Below are 16,845 nucleotides of genomic sequence, written 5' to 3'. Positions count from 1 at the left end.
TTCTAGCCTCCTGGCTATCTTTTAACACACTTAACTAGTGCTGCCTTACAAGGTTGGTCTGAGGAACCTGGCAAGTCACCTTGTATAACTAGACCTTTAAAGTTAAATACTCTGCCGATAAAACACATTCATATAGTGAATGAAACATGTAAATCAGTTAGTAAATACACCTCAGCAATGAGAAAGAAAATCCTAGCCATCTTAGGTAAAAATGGCTGTCTTCAGGGCTGGAGAGATGGCTCAGCAGTTAAGAGCACTGACTCCTATTCCAAAGGTCCTGAGTTCAAATCCCAGCAACCACATGGTGGCTCACAACCATCCGTAATGAGATCTGACGCCCTCTTCTGGTGTGTCTGAAGGCAGCTACAGTGTACTTACATATAATAAATAAATCTTTTTTAAAAAAATGACTGTCTTCTATGATTAATTAGAACATGTTGAGCAAAATATTCTCCATAGAGAGCAGCCAAATTATCACATATCAAAAGCATGTTTTAGGGGCTAAAGAGATAACTCAGTGGTTAAAAACACTAGCTGCTCTTCCAGAAGACCCAGGTTCAAATCTCAGCACCAATATAACAGCTCACAACTCCACTTCCTGGGATCCAATTTTGGCCCCTGTGGGTATCAGACACACACATGGAGCCCAGAATTATATGCAGGCAAAACACTCATACAAATAAAATCATTTTTTTAAAAAATATTTTTAAACATTTCTAAACAATACTAAATACAATAACAAAACTTCCTTGAGTTTCAAGAAACTTCCTTGAGGAGGAAGAGGAGGAGGAGGAGGAGGAGGAGGAGAAGAAGAAGAAGAAGAAGAAGAAGAAGAAGAAGAAGAAGAAGAAGAAGAAGAAGAAGAAGAAGAAGAAGAAGAAGAAGAAGAAAAGAGGAGGAGAAGGAGGAGAGAGAAGGAGGAGAAGAAAAGAAGAAAGAAGAAGAAGAAGAAGAAAGGAGAAGGAAGAGAAGGAGGAGAAGGAGGAGAAGAAAAGAAGAAAGAAGAAGAAAGAAAGAAAGGAAGGAAGGAAGAGAAAGAAAGAGAGAAAGAAAGAAAGAAAGAAAAAAGAAAAGAAAAGAAGAGAAGAGAAAAGAAAAGAAAATTCAGGACTTGAGATGTAGTTCAATGGTGTAGCCCCTGCCTAGAATCCCCCAGTGAGGGGCTGGGGGCATATGGTAGAGACCCTTGCCTACCACAAGGAAGGCTCTTGATTTGATCTCCAGCACTAGAAAAAAAATTAGGGTGTATATTTCAAATAATATATCATTTGAAAAGATGTAATTTAAAAGTTTTATCTATACTACTATTACAAATCCAACATTATGGCATGAGAAAAACAAAAAAAGAAACTGAATGTTTTATAAACAAAATATATATGAGCAGATTCAATGCTACTCATTTTCCCTCCTATGGTCATTTATCTAAGTTCAAGGCGAACACTGGATTTATCTCTTTTTATTTCAGGTATGCAAGTGTTTTGCTTGCATGTATACTTTGCAGTGCATGCAGACTTGGTGGCCATGAGGGCAGAAGAGAGAGTTGGATGCCCTGGAGCTGCAGCCATGGATAGCTGTCATCATGTGGATGCCGGAACCAAACCAGGTCCTTTGTAAGAACAGTAACTCTTAACTGCTGAGCCATCTCTCCAGCCTAACGTAATTTTTAGCAATAAAAAGAAATTAATCTATATCAAAATAAAAGTAATGAGCCCTAGTAACAGGTTCTTGTTTTAAAAAAATTATTATTATTATTTTATGTGCATGAGTATTTTGCCTGTATGTATGTCTCTACCAGGTGCAGAGGCCAGCAGAGGCCAGGAGAGGCCAGCAGAGGCCACCAGATCCTCAGGATCTGGAGTTACAGCTGGCTGTGGGCAGTAGGAACTGAACCTACATCCTCTGTGAGAGCAGCCAGTGATGTTAATGGCTGATGCGCCTCTCCAGCTCTGCATGGCTGGGTCTCAGTCGCCTCCTGTTCCCCTTGATCCTTTCTCCGAGAAAGAAACAAGATGTCAGAATCCTTGAGAAATCAGACAACACTTTGAAACCAAATTGAAAAAGCTCAACTTGGCCAGGTGTGGTGGTGCATGCCTTTAGTCCCAGCCCTAGGGAGACAGAGTTCCCCAGTGAGATGCCTGTGAGCTCAAGGGTAGCTTGGTCTACATAGATAGTTTCCGGACAGCCAGGGTTACACAATGAGACCCTGTCTCAAAACAAAACAAAAAGCAAACCCAAAAGCAAATGAAAAAGCTCAACTCGCCTTGCCTCAGGTCATCCTTCTGTCTTCCTAGAGAACAGCTGAGTCCTGGGAAGACATAACGAGGGAGAGAAGACGGCTCGTGAGTCTGCTCATCGGTGTAGCCAGCATGCATTAGTCAAGGTGTCCCCTCCTCAGTGTGGCTTGATGTCGAGAGTGCACTGGATTGCGGCCACATCTCACTCCATCTATAAATAACACCCCATGCCAACCACACGCAGATCGTTCACAGCCCACGGTCTCCTATGAGTCTCGGGACTGCAGTTCTGTTCCAGGGACAGCAGAGACAGAGTAGGAAGGACCCAGGTGAGGAGGGTACTGTCTGCACTTGGGCTGGGACAGACATCGTGGCAATTCTGACTGTATATAAGCTCGTTATATAACACTTAAGAGTATGTACACCAAACCGGGCGGTGGAGGCACACACCTTTAAGCCCAGCACCTGGAAGGCAGAGACAGGTGGATATCAGTCTACAGAGTAAGCTCCAGGATAGTCAGGGCTACGCAGGGAAACCCTGAAGGAGAAACCAAATAAACAAACAAACAAACAAACAAATAAATAGTATGTATACATAACTGTGCTCTTACGTTAGTAAAATATATAACACAGACTATTGTTTGGGGCCAAAGAGATGGCTCAGCAGTTAAGAGCACTGGCTACTCTTAGGTTACGTCCTCAGTAACCTCATACAGGCTCACAAATGTCTGGAATTCCAGTTCCAAGGGGATTTGATGGCCCTTTGACCTCCTTGGGCACTGCACATATATGGTGCACATACACACATGCAGGCAAAAGTCATGCACTTTATTATATTATTATTATTATGACTCACAAAGGGGCCCTGAGTAGTGTGTTAACATGCAGACAGCGTTCCTCACACATACCTGGGAAGAAACTATTGTCTGGCCAGTTGTGTGATTATGTTGGCAACCCCTCTACCACTGTGTGCATCATCAGCTATAAAGAGGGAGGAGACCGAACGCCATTCCCAGCACTGTGACAAGCACTAATGCTATTTAGGTATTTTAGGTATAAAGGCACAAAACACCCTTCACGTATTTTAGGGAGTTTTCAAAAACTAAAGATGGCAGGTGTCGCACTCATGGACAAGTAAGGTGGAGGCAGGCAGGATCCAAAGCCCAGCTCTCACACCACAAGCCTTTCAAGACAAAAACAGACAAACAGGAGTCATGGTCTCACACACAAGGAATGGGAGCCGGTAGTTTAGAAGGTGACAGAACCGTGAGGGAGCTGGAGAGATGGCTCAACACAAGACACTCACCGCTGGGGCAGTTTGGATGACACGTTCCCAGAAGCCTGGTGGATTAGGAAGCGAGGCTTGCTGGAGGACGTGTATCGCTGGGGAAAGGCACTGAGGTTTCAAAAGCCACAAGCCAGTCCCACTTAACTCTCACTTGCCCAAGATCATAACTGTCTTAGTTAGGGTTTTATTGCTGTGAAGAGACACCATGACCACTGCAACTCTTATAAATGACCACATTTAACTGGGGCTGGCTTACAGTTTCAGAGGTTCAGTCCGTTATCGTCACAGTGAGCAATGCACAGGCACACTTGATGCTGGAGGAGCCAAGAGTTTTACATCTTAACTGGACGGCATAGAAGAGGAGACTGATTCCACACTGAGCAGAGCCTGAGCACTAGGAGACCTCAAAGCCTACCCACACAGTGCTGTACTTCCTCCGACAAGGCCACTCCTCCAATAAAGCTACAACTCCAATTAGTGCCATTCCCTAAGGCTAAGCATTCAAACACATGAATCCGTGGGGGCCAAACCGATTTAAACCACCACAATAAGTGTACATCAATTTTCAGATAATGCTAATGGACTCTACTACAGCTCGCCAAATAAAAGTAAGACAAGGAACATAGTTCATGCCTGTTTTGTGGTCTAAGCATGTTCTGGGCGCCTGACTCACGCTGGCTACATGAGTCAGACTTACTCATTGGATAAGTCCTTGCAGGTCCACTGCTGGTCACTCCGAGAAGAACATAATGGGGGCCATGAAACAGAGGTCCCTGCGACCTAACAGGAGAGAGAAAATAATAAACAAATACGAAGAAACAAGCCATCTATTAGTGACAGGTACAATCCCAGAAGAGCAAAGGAAACCAATCATTTTTCTAACTTCATGTTTTGTTTGTTTTGTTTTGTTTTGTTTTGTTTTGAGACTGGGTCTCACTATATAGGGTAGGCTGGACTACAAAAAGAGTTTGAGGCCTTCTGGGGCTATAAACACACACACATACCACACACAAGGATTGTTAAGCCATCTGCTCTATGGTGCTTTTGAATGGCAGCCCTAACAACAGAACAGAAAAGTTCCTCTCGGCCTTCATATAAGACACAAATTAATTTGAAGTCCTACTGACTGAATATCCTGAACAGGGGCCTCCCTGCAGCTCCCTGATCGGCTAGTCTTACAGAATAGGTGAGTCCCAGGGTCAGTGAGCCTGTCTCAGAAGACAGAGGGTGGTCTCCACACACATGCACCGCATCTGTATACATACATACACACATACACAACACCCCAATACACAGACACATACACTCATGCACATATCACACATATACCACCCCTACACACATAACTCACATACATCATGCACACTCAAACATACATGCATCACCCCTACATACACGCTCAGACACATTTACACAATCTCACACATCTCACACACTGATACACTCACATACAGACACACACTACATAAAAATAAGAGTAACAGAGTGGCTGTCTCACGGGAGTTCATTTTACCTATTTTAGACTGTTTGGACATATCTGTATTGAATAACAAAAAGTTTTAAATCCACTATGAATACTATGATTACAATTCCTGGGACTTAACACAGCTCAGGGGCTACAGAGCTGGCTTAGCAGGTAGGAACACTTTGCTGCAGAGGACCAAGGTTCAGTTCCCAGCACCCACGTGGCAGCTCACAATTACCCCTAACTCCAGTTCCAGGGGATCCCATGCCCTCTTCTGAACTCTTCAATACCCAGACATGCATGCGAATAAAACACTCCCATATATAAATCTAAAAATGAAAGAACGAAGCAGGTCAGAGAAGGCTGAAGACATGGCTCATCAGTTAAGAGTGCATACTGCTCTGGCAGAGATGTGAGTTTGTCCCTAGCACCCACACTGGGTAGCTTTTAGCTCTAACACCAGTTAAAAGGCTCCAACACTGTGGCCTCAGTGGACACTTGCTGTCCACTGACAGCCGTGTGTGTGTGTGTGTGTGTGTGTGTGTGTGGGCATACGTAGGTGTGGATGTATATGCACATACCCATAATTTAAAAAGTAAAAATGTTTTTCAAAAATTAAAAAGTTCTTAAACAATCAGAAAGAGTTGGAAAAGCAAGGCTGTGGTGGTAAACACTGAAATCCCATAGATAGATAGATAGATAGATAGATAGACGCACAATATTAAAGAAAATGCTACAGTATCTCAGACACAAAGAGGTATACCCACATAAAGAAAGGGTGGCGAACATCTACGGTCATGTGAACACAGCATGTACCAAGAACTATACAAACAAAAATAGTAAATGTGGACTCAAGAAGAACAAAATACCACAGACAAACACACATATGTAAACAGCACTCAAAATATATATTATGTATATTATGTTACATAATATGCAATAAATTGCATATATAATATGTAATGTGTATATTGCACACACATATATATGAATATATGTAATGTGTATATTGCACACACATATATATGAATATATGTGTGCACGCATGCATTTTACTTGTACTCTATAATTGATTCTAAAACCAAATATATAGTATAGGTCCTCCTAATAGTCCCTTTTGCACGAGGGGAAACTGAGGCATAGAACGATTCTTACTCAGAGGCAGAGTGTGGAAAAGGTGAGAATAGGTGGGCTTGGCATCACGGATCCGAGGAGTTCCCGCAAACGGAAGCATGTCCAAGTCTTCTTCCAGCCGAGCCCAAAGAATTGCTAAACTTCCCAGCAACCCCCACCAAACTTCCCCACAACCACGCCCCCTCATCCCCCAAATCAGAAGAAGGGAGCAGCTGCCAGTGTCCAGCAACATCAGCAACACTGGCTCAGTTCGGTGGCCCGGAAGAGGTCCTCGCTCATCCTCTAACCAACTCAGGGAAGTCAAGAGAGATTGTGAGGTCCTCAAGTCCACCCCGACCCACGCACTTCCCCTGCAGAAACGCAGTCGCAGGACTCCAACCTCTGCAGGAGCAATGCCCGGAAACGTCCTCCAAAACTACAACTCCCAGGATTCCTAGAGGCAGAAGCCCACTCAAAGTAGCTAAAGAGACTGCACAGGCACCCCATGCCTGAGTAGCATTTCCTAGATCCCTCAATGGCTTTGTTTTCTAGCCCACCAGCAGCCGAAATCCCACCAAACATGCCGATTATACTTTAGAATTTCCCGGGTAGCTTTCCCATGGAATCATCTGGAATTCTCTGTAAGGCTCTTTCTCCGCCAGCTCACAATTTCCCTTTAAATTAACAGGTGGAAGCTGGGCGTGATAGAAACTTATGTACTCCAGAGGCTGAGGCAAGAGTCCTTAGTTGCTATTCTGTTTCTGTTAAAACCATGACCAAGACAACGCTTGTAACGAAAGCATTTAACTGGGGGCTTGCTTATAGTTTTAGAGGGTTAGGCCGTGATCATCATGACAGAAAGCAGATAAGCATAGTACTGGAGAAGTAGCTGATAGCCTTATACCTGATCCGTAGGCAACAGATAGAGGAATGCGGGGGCTGGAATGGACTTTTAACTCCCAAAGCCCACACCTTCAGTGATACACTTCCTCCCCGAGGCCACACCTCCCAATCCTTCTAATCCTCAAACACTTCCACTCCTTGATGACTACGCATTTAAACCCGTGAGCCTATGGGACCACTCTCATTCAAACCACCACAGTTACATATGGAGCACATGTCTCAAAAACACAAGAAACAAATTAACCAGGTTGTGTCTGAATGAACCAGTTTCCCTTTTCTCATGTTTCTGCTTTACTCACCATGATGGCTAATCTTGGTTATAAATCTGACTGCATCTGGAATTGGTGAAAACCCAAGGTTACTGGGTATACCTGTGAGGGAGTTCTTTCTTTCTCTCTCTCTTTCTTTCTTTCTCTCTTTCTTTCTTTCTTTCTTTCTTTCTTTCTTTCTTTCTTTCTTTCTTTCTTTCTCTTTCTTTCTCTCGTTCTCTCATTCTTTCTTTCGTTCTTTCTTTTTTCTTTGTTTTTTGTTTGTTTGTTTTGTTTTTTGTTTGTTGAGACAGGGTTTTTCTATATAGCCCTGGCTGTCTTGGCACTTGCTCTGTAGACCAGCCTGGCCTGGAACTCACAGAGTTCCACCTGCCTCTACCTCCAAAATGTAGGTTTAAAGGTGTGTGCTACCACCATCTGGCTGGGATTTTTTTTTTTTTCTCAACTGAATCATTTGAAGTTTGAAGTAAAAATTGTTGGTTTCTTTGGAGACTCAGTTGTATCATGCAATGTTTTTACTGTCTTCTGAGAGGATGTTTTTGCTAAAGCAGACACATGGGAGGATGTTTTGCTGAGAACAGACATGTGGTGCTTTTCTGGAAGCTGCCTGAAAAGGGGGCATGTGATGTTTTACTATAACAGACACATGAGAGAACATGTGGTGTTTGGAAAGGGTATAAATATAACCCCACAGACAGTGGGTGATGCTCTGTGGTATTGGTACTCCTTACCATTCTTTGCTGGCCATTGTCATTACTTTATAGACAGTAATGCCATCAAAGAACTTCTGGTGGAATCCAGTGGCTTCTGACTGCTTCCCCAGACTCATGCCAATTGGCAGAGCCTTGAGGTCTCTTCTTGCTGATTTGTAAATGGTGTTTGTGAGTGGATCGAGCTGCCACTGCTGATTTATGTGAACCAAACTGCTGATATCCTGACAATGCAAATTGGATTTGCTCCAAAAAAACTTTTTCTAACCAGGTCCACATCCTCCTTTACTCCATTAACCGCTCCTTTCCACGGCCTCTGGTGGGTGGTGGGCTAAAGGGGGGCTTAGAGCACTTAAAAAACCTTATTAAAAGTAGGTTTTGGCTGGGCGGTGGTGGCGCACGCCTTTAATCCCAGCACTCGGGAAGCAGAGACAGGCGGATTTCTGAGTTTGAGGCCAGCCTGGTCTACAAAGTGAGTTCCAGGACAGCCAGGGCTACACAGAGAAACCCTGTCTCGGGGGAAAAAAAAAAAAAAAGTAGGTTTTAAAAACATCTAAACCTACAGAAGTGAGAAGACCAACTTTTTTCTTTCTTCCCAGACAGGATTTCTCTGTGTAGCCCTGGCCATTCTGGAACTCACTCTGTATATCAGGCTGGTTTCAAACTCACAGAGATCTACCTCCCCAAGTGCTGAGGTTAAAGGCTGAGAGCCACCGGGCAGCAAGAAGACCAACTTTTAGTCCAAATCTTTTTTTTTTTTTTTTTTTTTTTTTGGCCTGGCCCCTCCATGGTTTTCACCACAAACACTATCCTGTACTAAATCACGTGAAACAAAACTTTCTGCCACCTCCCAAAGGCTGTAAGAAGTCAGATGTTATGTGTACGATTGTGTACAACGGCTTGAGTCAGAGCTGACCACCAGGGAGCGCTTCCAGCAGGTGAGTGGGAGCTCGTTGTAGCTTTTGTGGTTTTAGCCTTTATGAGCTGGCCCTGAGAACCGTCCAGTGTGCAGCTTTAAGCTCTTGAGCATGAACTGTTGCTCTGGTCAGTCAGTCTTTAGGTGTGTACTCAATAAACCAAGTCTGTCTCACTGAGCTCGGCGTTTATATGGTTTGTGGAGAGACTCCTGAACCCCGACGGTTATATTATGTACTATATGATCTTAGTACTAGTAATTAAAGCTGAACCAAATGAACCTGAATTTGCCAGATTAGCAAGGCGGACGAGGTTACCTGGCAAGCTGCCACCCTTGCCTTGCTAAAGCTTGTCAACGTGTTACTCAATGGATTGTGGCACGGAAAGAGATCCACGTCTGTTTCTGGCATAGCACACTCAGGACATGGGGAAGTCTGGAGGGGTGCACCATGTTACCAGGAAAACCATGGGCTCCTTTTGTGTCCCTTGGTCTTGCATATATATATATATATATATATATATATATATATATATATATATAGCTTGCTAAGAAAATAATTTAAAAATGGACCCAGAAGGAAACCCGAGGGCAGTTATATTAGGATCTGGGAGAAAACCAGGCAGGGACAATGGGAATCTTGACAATTCCCCGGAGATGAGGGAAAGAGAAAGTCACACTTTCCAGTGTTAGAGCCTGAGAACGCTGGCAGGGATGTAGCACGCAGCTTTGTGGGTGGCGGGGATGGGAAGGTGGAGGATACGGGCACTTCAAAAAAGCCGAGACGCCCTTAGGCTGATTGGAAAAGCTCTCCCACGCCCAGGCTTCAGCCAGAATTTGGAAGAAAAAATTGTAAAGAAGGAAAACAGGCAAAGTTGGGATTCAGACCCAAGCAAGGGGCTGAGGCGCACTTTTTACCTGCTAAAGCAGACCTGGCCTCCAGGTTCTCCCAGCATCCCTCAGTCCCCTACTTGGCATACCCCACCCTCTACCGTGAACTTTCCAGCCCAGGGGCCGGGCTTCTCCCCTAGAGGCTCTGCCCTATACAATCCAGACATTTTGGGTTCTCTCTCCCCTTATCTCCCTCTCTCTGCATTTTCTCTCTCCCCAAGTGCGTGCAGTGTTTGTCTTTCTCTCCCCACCCCCTTTGGCTCCCTTCCCATGGCGACTTCCCGGGCCTCGTTTTTTTTGGGGGGTGGGGGTGGGGGGACCAATGAACAGGCAGGAGAGCCGCTTCTCAATAAAGACTTCCCTTATATACTCCCACCTGGCTTGAATTAGCTCATTTCGCCGCCGGCGGAGAAATAACATCAGCAAAGTTTCACTTTTTTGAGTTAGAGACGCAGCAGGGCAGTGCCAACGTGCTCTGCGACTGTAATGAGCTGTACTGAGCAATGAGGGGAGGGGCCTTCAGGGAGGAAAAAGGTTTTAACAAGAGAGCAATCACCAGGGACACATACTATGTAGTTTGGAATGTCAGGTCTCTATGCACAGCTACAGGAGGAAGTAGGTTTTCCAAAATGACCTCAACAAAACCCAGATACCTATAATTTCTACAGGAAAATTTAAGTCGTTAGGAAAGGATTTGATGCTTCCATTTGTAGTGTTGCCAGGGAAACGGTTGGAAGGAGGGGGAGCAGTGCATCTTCAATAGCTTCCTAGCTGGCTCATGTCTGTTTAGCTACGGGTTCACCAGCGTCGATGTTCTCATCCGAGTCAGATGTCTGTGGAAAGCCTTGCCTTCATCTTTATAGCCACAGGGTTTATTACCATCAGTTCTGTCAAGTGGATCCAAGCGTGAGGCTCGGGTAGAGATCTCCCCACATCCCTCACATTGATGACGTTCCCCAGACAAGTTGACAGTCACCACCCAAAGCCTCCTCACGGTCTTCGGTCTTCGCATTTGGAGAGCTTCTCACCTGAAGAGCTTTCTCATGAGTGTGAGCTTTCCCTTGTTGAGTAAGATGACCAGCAAGACTGAAACCTTTCCCAAGTTCTTTACACCGGTGTGGTTTCTCACCCCTGTGAGTTCTTCTACATGCAGCAAGACGTTATCTATGATCAAATGTCTTCCCATGGTCCTTACATTTATAGGGTCTCTCACTGGTATGAAGTAACTGGCAAGACATAAGGCAATGGTCGCTACTACAGCCCCACCCAGTCTTGGCATTCATAGAGTTTTTCATCAGTGTGGACTGTCTGTGGTCTAACAAGTCCCTTAAATCCATTCATAGGTTTTCTTTCCGCTGTGAACTGCAGGATGGCAATGGAGTTGATGACTCCAACAAAAAGCTGTGCCCCACAGTTCCACAATCATAAGGTCTCTCGCTGGTATGGGTTTCCCAATGCCGTGAAAGTCGGTTGCTGCAATGGAAGCCTCGCCCACATTCTTTGTACTGATGAGGTTCTCATCTGGGTGAATTAGTTCTTGTTTATTTAGCAAGGGTTGAGGCCCCACAATGGGCCTCCCCACGTTTCTTACATTCCTAAGGCTTTTTTTTTTTTTCAAATCAATATGAACTTTCTGCTAATCAGATGATAGATGCGACCAAAGGTCTTTCCGCACTATACGTTCCTGAGACTTCCTCACGAGTATGAAATCACGGAGGAGCAATAAGTTGTAAGAGTTCTGTAAGAACTTTAAGAATTCTTCCAGTGGTCCTTACTTTCAGAGTGTGTTTTGCCTCTGAGTGCCCACTTGGCACAAGCTTTGCGTCATAGCCACAGTCTTCCCACACTCCCTCTTCACAGAGGACTTCACCCCACTAAGGATGCTTTACTGTGAGGTGAGTGCATTCGTTCCTGTACTCTTCTGGATGTGCCTTAGCTCTTCCCGTTATTTCTGAAGGTGGGTGTCTCACGATCAAGGATTTAGTTCAAAACTGTTCCTTTCTGAAGATAACACCTTTCATCTCCTATCTTGACTCCAAATCTGAAAAAGGGAGAAAAAAAATATGTCCTTCATAAGATAAAGATATCTAGTGGTAAGAGTGAAAACAGAGAAGACAGAGTGATAATTGAAATCGGTCCCAGTGAGGCAGGTAACTTGATTAGACTTACCAAAGTCATTGCTGACAGTGAGCCCCGGATGCTGTGAGCTTAATGTTTCAGACAGGGTCTGTCAAGTGTGTCACAGACTGCACACACAGCCTTTTGATTGAGAACTCCAGTCTGTGCCCATGAGCCTAAACCTTCACTCCAAGGCCCTGGCCCCAACCCCAGACTGGCCTTGACAGGAAGCAGCTATATGAGAGCCCTAAAACACAGAAAGCCTGACTTGTCGTCCCAGGAAATCAAGTCTGGCCACACACTCCCAAAATCAAACCCAAAATGGATGAAAAACAGAAAACAAATTTACTCAAGACAGCTATATTGGAAACACAATGGAGGACCCAACGTCCTCAGTGCAGTCATCAGGAAAATGGACATAATCATTAAAAGGACCGAAACAGGCCAGGGGTGGCACTGCTCGCCTTTAATCCCAGCACGTCAGAGACAGAGACAGGTGGATCCCTGTTAGATCAAGGATAGCCTGGTCTCCTTAGCAAGCTACCCAGGGCTATATACTATGTGAGGGGAAAAAAAGGAGCAAGGGCCAAGAGGTTCACATAATTAAGTGCTCTGGGTCACACTGTGGCTTGACTGGTCATTATTTCTACTCGGATTCTGCAAGGCTCTGGGCATTGTTGTTTGAGGCGATGTGGTTCCCACAAGATGGCTGTTTTCCAGTGGCAACCTCCTCATGGGGAGAGCTGCCTAGAAGACTCGATGTTCCTGATAGGTTTAAGAAGGTGACCGGGGACTGCTGGACACCGGAGGTCTCAAGCAGCAGACTAGAAAAGCAAGCACATAGTAATCGGTCAACAACCATGTCCCTGGGAAACGTCAAAAAGAAATCCTACTATCTCAGTGTCTCTGGCCTTGGAAGGGGAGTTATTGGTGCTGTACGAACACTCTGAGGATGATTCGCCAACAGACAGAGCTGAGCAAGACTCTGGCCCAAGGGACAAACGGCTATTTCTGCCTGGTTTTTGTTACCCATTGGTTATCTGTGGGCCCACATGAAAAGTCAACATTGTTTGCAAAAGCAAACTGTCCGTCATCAACTGTGGCTGATCCCTGTCTAACCTAGGTGTTCTAAGGTCTTTGTGTGTGGTGTGGTGTAGTGTGGTGTGGTGTGTGTACCTTCATGTCTGTGAGAACAGGCACATAATGTCACAGCACCCGTGTGTGTGTGTGTGTGTGTGTGTGTGTGCCTGTGTGCACAAGCGCGCACACACACATCTTCATGACTATGAATACCACAGCATGCATGTGGAAGCCAGAGGCCAGTACCAAGTGTCCCTGCCTTCTCTCATGTTAGCACAGGGTCTCTTTGCTGTTAGCCTCTGCTATGCCAAGCAAGCAGGCCCTGGAGCTTTAAGGAATTCTTCTGTCTCTGCCTCCCACGTAGCCCTGGAAGCACTATGATCCGGGCAGCACTATGATTATAGGTGTGCAGTACCATATCTGGCTTTATGTGGGCTCTGGGAATGCAAACTTAGTCCTCATCCTTGCATGAAAGCCCTTTCCCCATGAAGCCCTAGTTTCTTTCAGCCAAGAGCCTCCTGGACGTGTTAAATTTAATTTCAGTTTAATGTTTGAATGCCTAATCTATTGTCTGCTTGCTTGTTGGTAGAAACACTCTCTACTTTCTAGTTGGCTGATTTCACAGAGCCCAAAGTGGCTTTTGCATAGGAAACCAATGTGTTTCTCCATACAATGAGATGTCTCTGCTTTTTATTCTACAAGTCAGTCAACCAGCAAGATCATACTGGCGATTCTGGTACTGCCCAGAGGACTCTGACAGTGGCAGTGAAACAATGCTCTCCAGCTCTCTTTCCTTCATGGATATGCATCCCTCCCACGAACAGAAGCAATCCTATCTGTGTGTGCTCAGATCTGAAGCAAAGATCTGCGGACTGGAGATGAGGCTGAGCCGGTAAAGTGCTTGCCTGCATGCAGAAAGCTGTGAGTTTGGTTCGGAGTAGATGCATCAAGCCTGTGAGTGCATGCCTATGCTCCCAGCACTCAGGAGGTTGAGTCGGGAGGCAGAAGGGCATCCTAGGCAAAACAGTGAGTTCGAGGCCAGCCTAGGATACTTGAGACTTTGTCCCCAAAATTTAAATAAACAAACAACAGCACAACTGCATGAAGGAAAGGAAGGAAATCACAACTGCCCCTCAGGGAACGCAAGCTCTTGTATGCAAATTTATTATTATCTTCACTCATGCATATTCATCAAAGCAGCCGCCTTTAGGGATAATTTAGAACTCCAGGGGGTATTTGGCAGACTTTACATTTTTAATGTTTTCTCAACTACAATGACAAAAAGGAAATTATTGCAGGAGACCTTTAAAGAGACTCAGGCTGCTGCTGTGCTAACAACAGGTCTGCAGGGACCAGCAAGTGCTCACATTAATGTGGAAGGGGCTGGAGATGGGTCTTGGAGGCCCGGCACTTGCTCAGCATGCACAAGGCCTAGGGTCAATTCTCATAACTACAAAATTTTAACTAATAAATACAAAATAGGATTTATTTATTTATTTATTTATTTATTTATTTATTTATTTATTGGAACAAAGAAACTAGACTCTCTTGTATCAAGTGTTGTAGCTCTTTCAAGGACCCTCAAATGAGCCTGGCCAGGTGTGGTGCATACCTTTAACCCCAGGACTTGAGAGGCAGAAGGTAGATCTCTGTTGAGTTTGAAGCCAGCCTGTCTACATGTCCAGTTCCAGGCAAACTAATGCTACATAAAGAAATCCTCTCTCAAAAACAAAACAAAGATGGAGCCTGCATACAAGTCTGGCCTGCTTAGTGTAGCTCTCCCCCCTCCCCCCCGCCCCCCATCGGAGGAGCTGAAGCAAATAGACTATCACAGAGATCCACGACTGGTCAAAATGCAGGGTACACAGGAGCATGGCTGTCCATCTCCAAGTGATACATTTACAACCCAACCCCTACACCCAAAGCTCAGAGAGCACTGCAGAAAAGACGGCAGAAAGATTGCAAGGGCCAGAAGACAAGGGCACCTGCTTCAAGATAGTGTCTTTTAGATATGACAGGGACACTGCACCCATGATATCTCAACAGCTTTGCTGCCTGAGCAAGACTGGTCCAGTTCCTCCCACCCCCCACCCCTTAACTCTCAAATCCAAGATGTCTTTATTATTGTTATATATGTGTAAATAAATACAACAGACCAGTGTTGTATTTACCCACCCATCCTACCCACCATTTATTTTATTGATAGCCATTGTGCCTTGCATGAGATAGAACCCCTGATGGGCAAAGGATGCTTAAGATTTTCGTGTTTACTGGCCATTGGTACATTTATGTTCTATTCATTCTATTTTGTGACACAGAGTCTCACTGTGTGTGCTCTAGCCTGCCAGGAACTCACTCAGTAGACCAGGCTGGCCTCAAACTCACAGAGATCTATCTGCCTGCCTCTGCCTCCCGAGTGCTGGGATTCAAGGCAAGCACAGCCACGCCACGCTCTTCTCTTTTGATCATCTTTATTCTTTGGGATGAAATCCATCAAGAGCCATGTACCCCATAGCTGCTGCAAGAGTCTGCCGGATTCAAGGGGCAGCTTCTCCAGTGTGGGTGTGGCAGCTCGCCGGTCACTGGCATAAGACCGTGGCTTCTAGATTCAGGAAGCTGACTTGCATCTTCACCTCCAATTCGAGGCTCTTCCAGGTCTTGACGAAGTCCTCGAAGGTGATGCCCTCATACTGCTGGCCCTCCTTTAGCGGCTGGTCCGAAGCCCTGGCCGCCTCCTTCAAGGCGCCCCGGGCGATGGCATTGGCAACGGAGCGCACAGTGTCTCTCTCAACTTGCGGGTGCGCCGACAGCAGGCTCTCCACCACCCGGCGGTACTCCTGCAGGGTAATGATCCCATCGCCGTCCTGGTCGTACATGTTGAAGAGGAACCGCATCTTCTCCTTGCGGTTCTGCTCTGCCTCGTCTTTGTTGAGACTGGGCCGCAGGGGCCGGAAGTAGGAGATGATGGTCAGGAAGTCCTGGAAGGTGATCTCCTCCGCCAGACCGCTGGTCCCTTTGCCCAGGTTCCGGTTGTCGAAGAAGGCGCGGACGATCCTGGAGCGGATCGGATTGAACTCCAAGTCCAGGATGTTGTCGAAGTTCTCTGGCTGTAGGGTGGGCTGATCCCCGCTCAGCAGCCGGAACCTCTGGTGCAGCTGCTTGATCTGCTCCCAGCTGAAATCGCACTTGTTCAACACCTCCTGGATGTGCGCCCACCATAAATCGGTCCTGCTCTCGCGCTCCCACTCCTCCTTGGACGAAAGGGAGGCGCCCATGGTGCCCCGTGTGCTCGGAACGACCTCAGGCGCTGAGTGGAAGGGTTCGGGCTTCCTGGTCGGTCTCACCTTGCTGCCGTTCTGATTTATTAGGTCATCAAAGCAACCTCTGTTAGGGAAGTTCCGTCACAATCTCCGAAGGCTCTTTCCTCCCCAAATTCAGTGAAATGAAGCATATTATAATAAATATTATATGTGTGTTGTATATTACACATTGCGTATTATAGATTGCATATTATATATTATGTTACATGTTACATATATTATGTGTCATATATTTATTATTTATTTTATACATTATATAATTTTATATATATATGAAAAGAGAGAGCACACTTTGGTTTTCCTAGGACAACCAAAGATACGTGTCTTTGTCTTACAAAAGATGCTAAAATGGCCAGTGATGCCAACATTCAGGAGGTAGGGGCAGGAGAATCTCTGTGAGTTTGAGAACAACATGGTCTGCACAGTTGAGTTCCAAGTCATTCAAGGGAAGGATGGAAAGATGGAAGGAAGAAAGGGAAGGATGGAGAGGAGAGGGAGAGGGAGGAGAAGAGGGAGAGGGGAGGGAAGAAGGGAGGGGAGG

At 45.5% G+C, this 16,845-nt stretch overlaps 1 pseudogene across 1 annotated transcript; it reads right to left on the bottom strand.

Moving 5' to 3' along the window:
• Nucleotides 1-10,331: 10,331 nt before the first annotated feature.
• Nucleotides 10,332-16,325, bottom strand: LOC110299016 (calcineurin B homologous protein 3 pseudogene; annotated as a pseudogene). The gene is made up of 2 exons (XR_002378423.3): nucleotides 15,493-16,325; nucleotides 10,332-11,827 (listed from the first exon to the last, which is right to left on the bottom strand). The product of XR_002378423.3 is annotated as a calcineurin B homologous protein 3 pseudogene (transcript).
• Between the last annotated feature and the right edge of the window lie 520 nt (nucleotides 16,326-16,845).

The sequence above is a fragment of the Mus caroli genome, unplaced genomic scaffold (genome assembly GCF_978045245.1).
Source record: "Mus caroli unplaced genomic scaffold, Mus_caroli_1 scaffold_8, whole genome shotgun sequence".
Classification (NCBI taxonomy): domain Eukaryota; kingdom Metazoa; phylum Chordata; class Mammalia; order Rodentia; family Muridae; genus Mus; species Mus caroli.
This window is presented reverse-complemented; position numbering and strand designations above follow the sequence as displayed.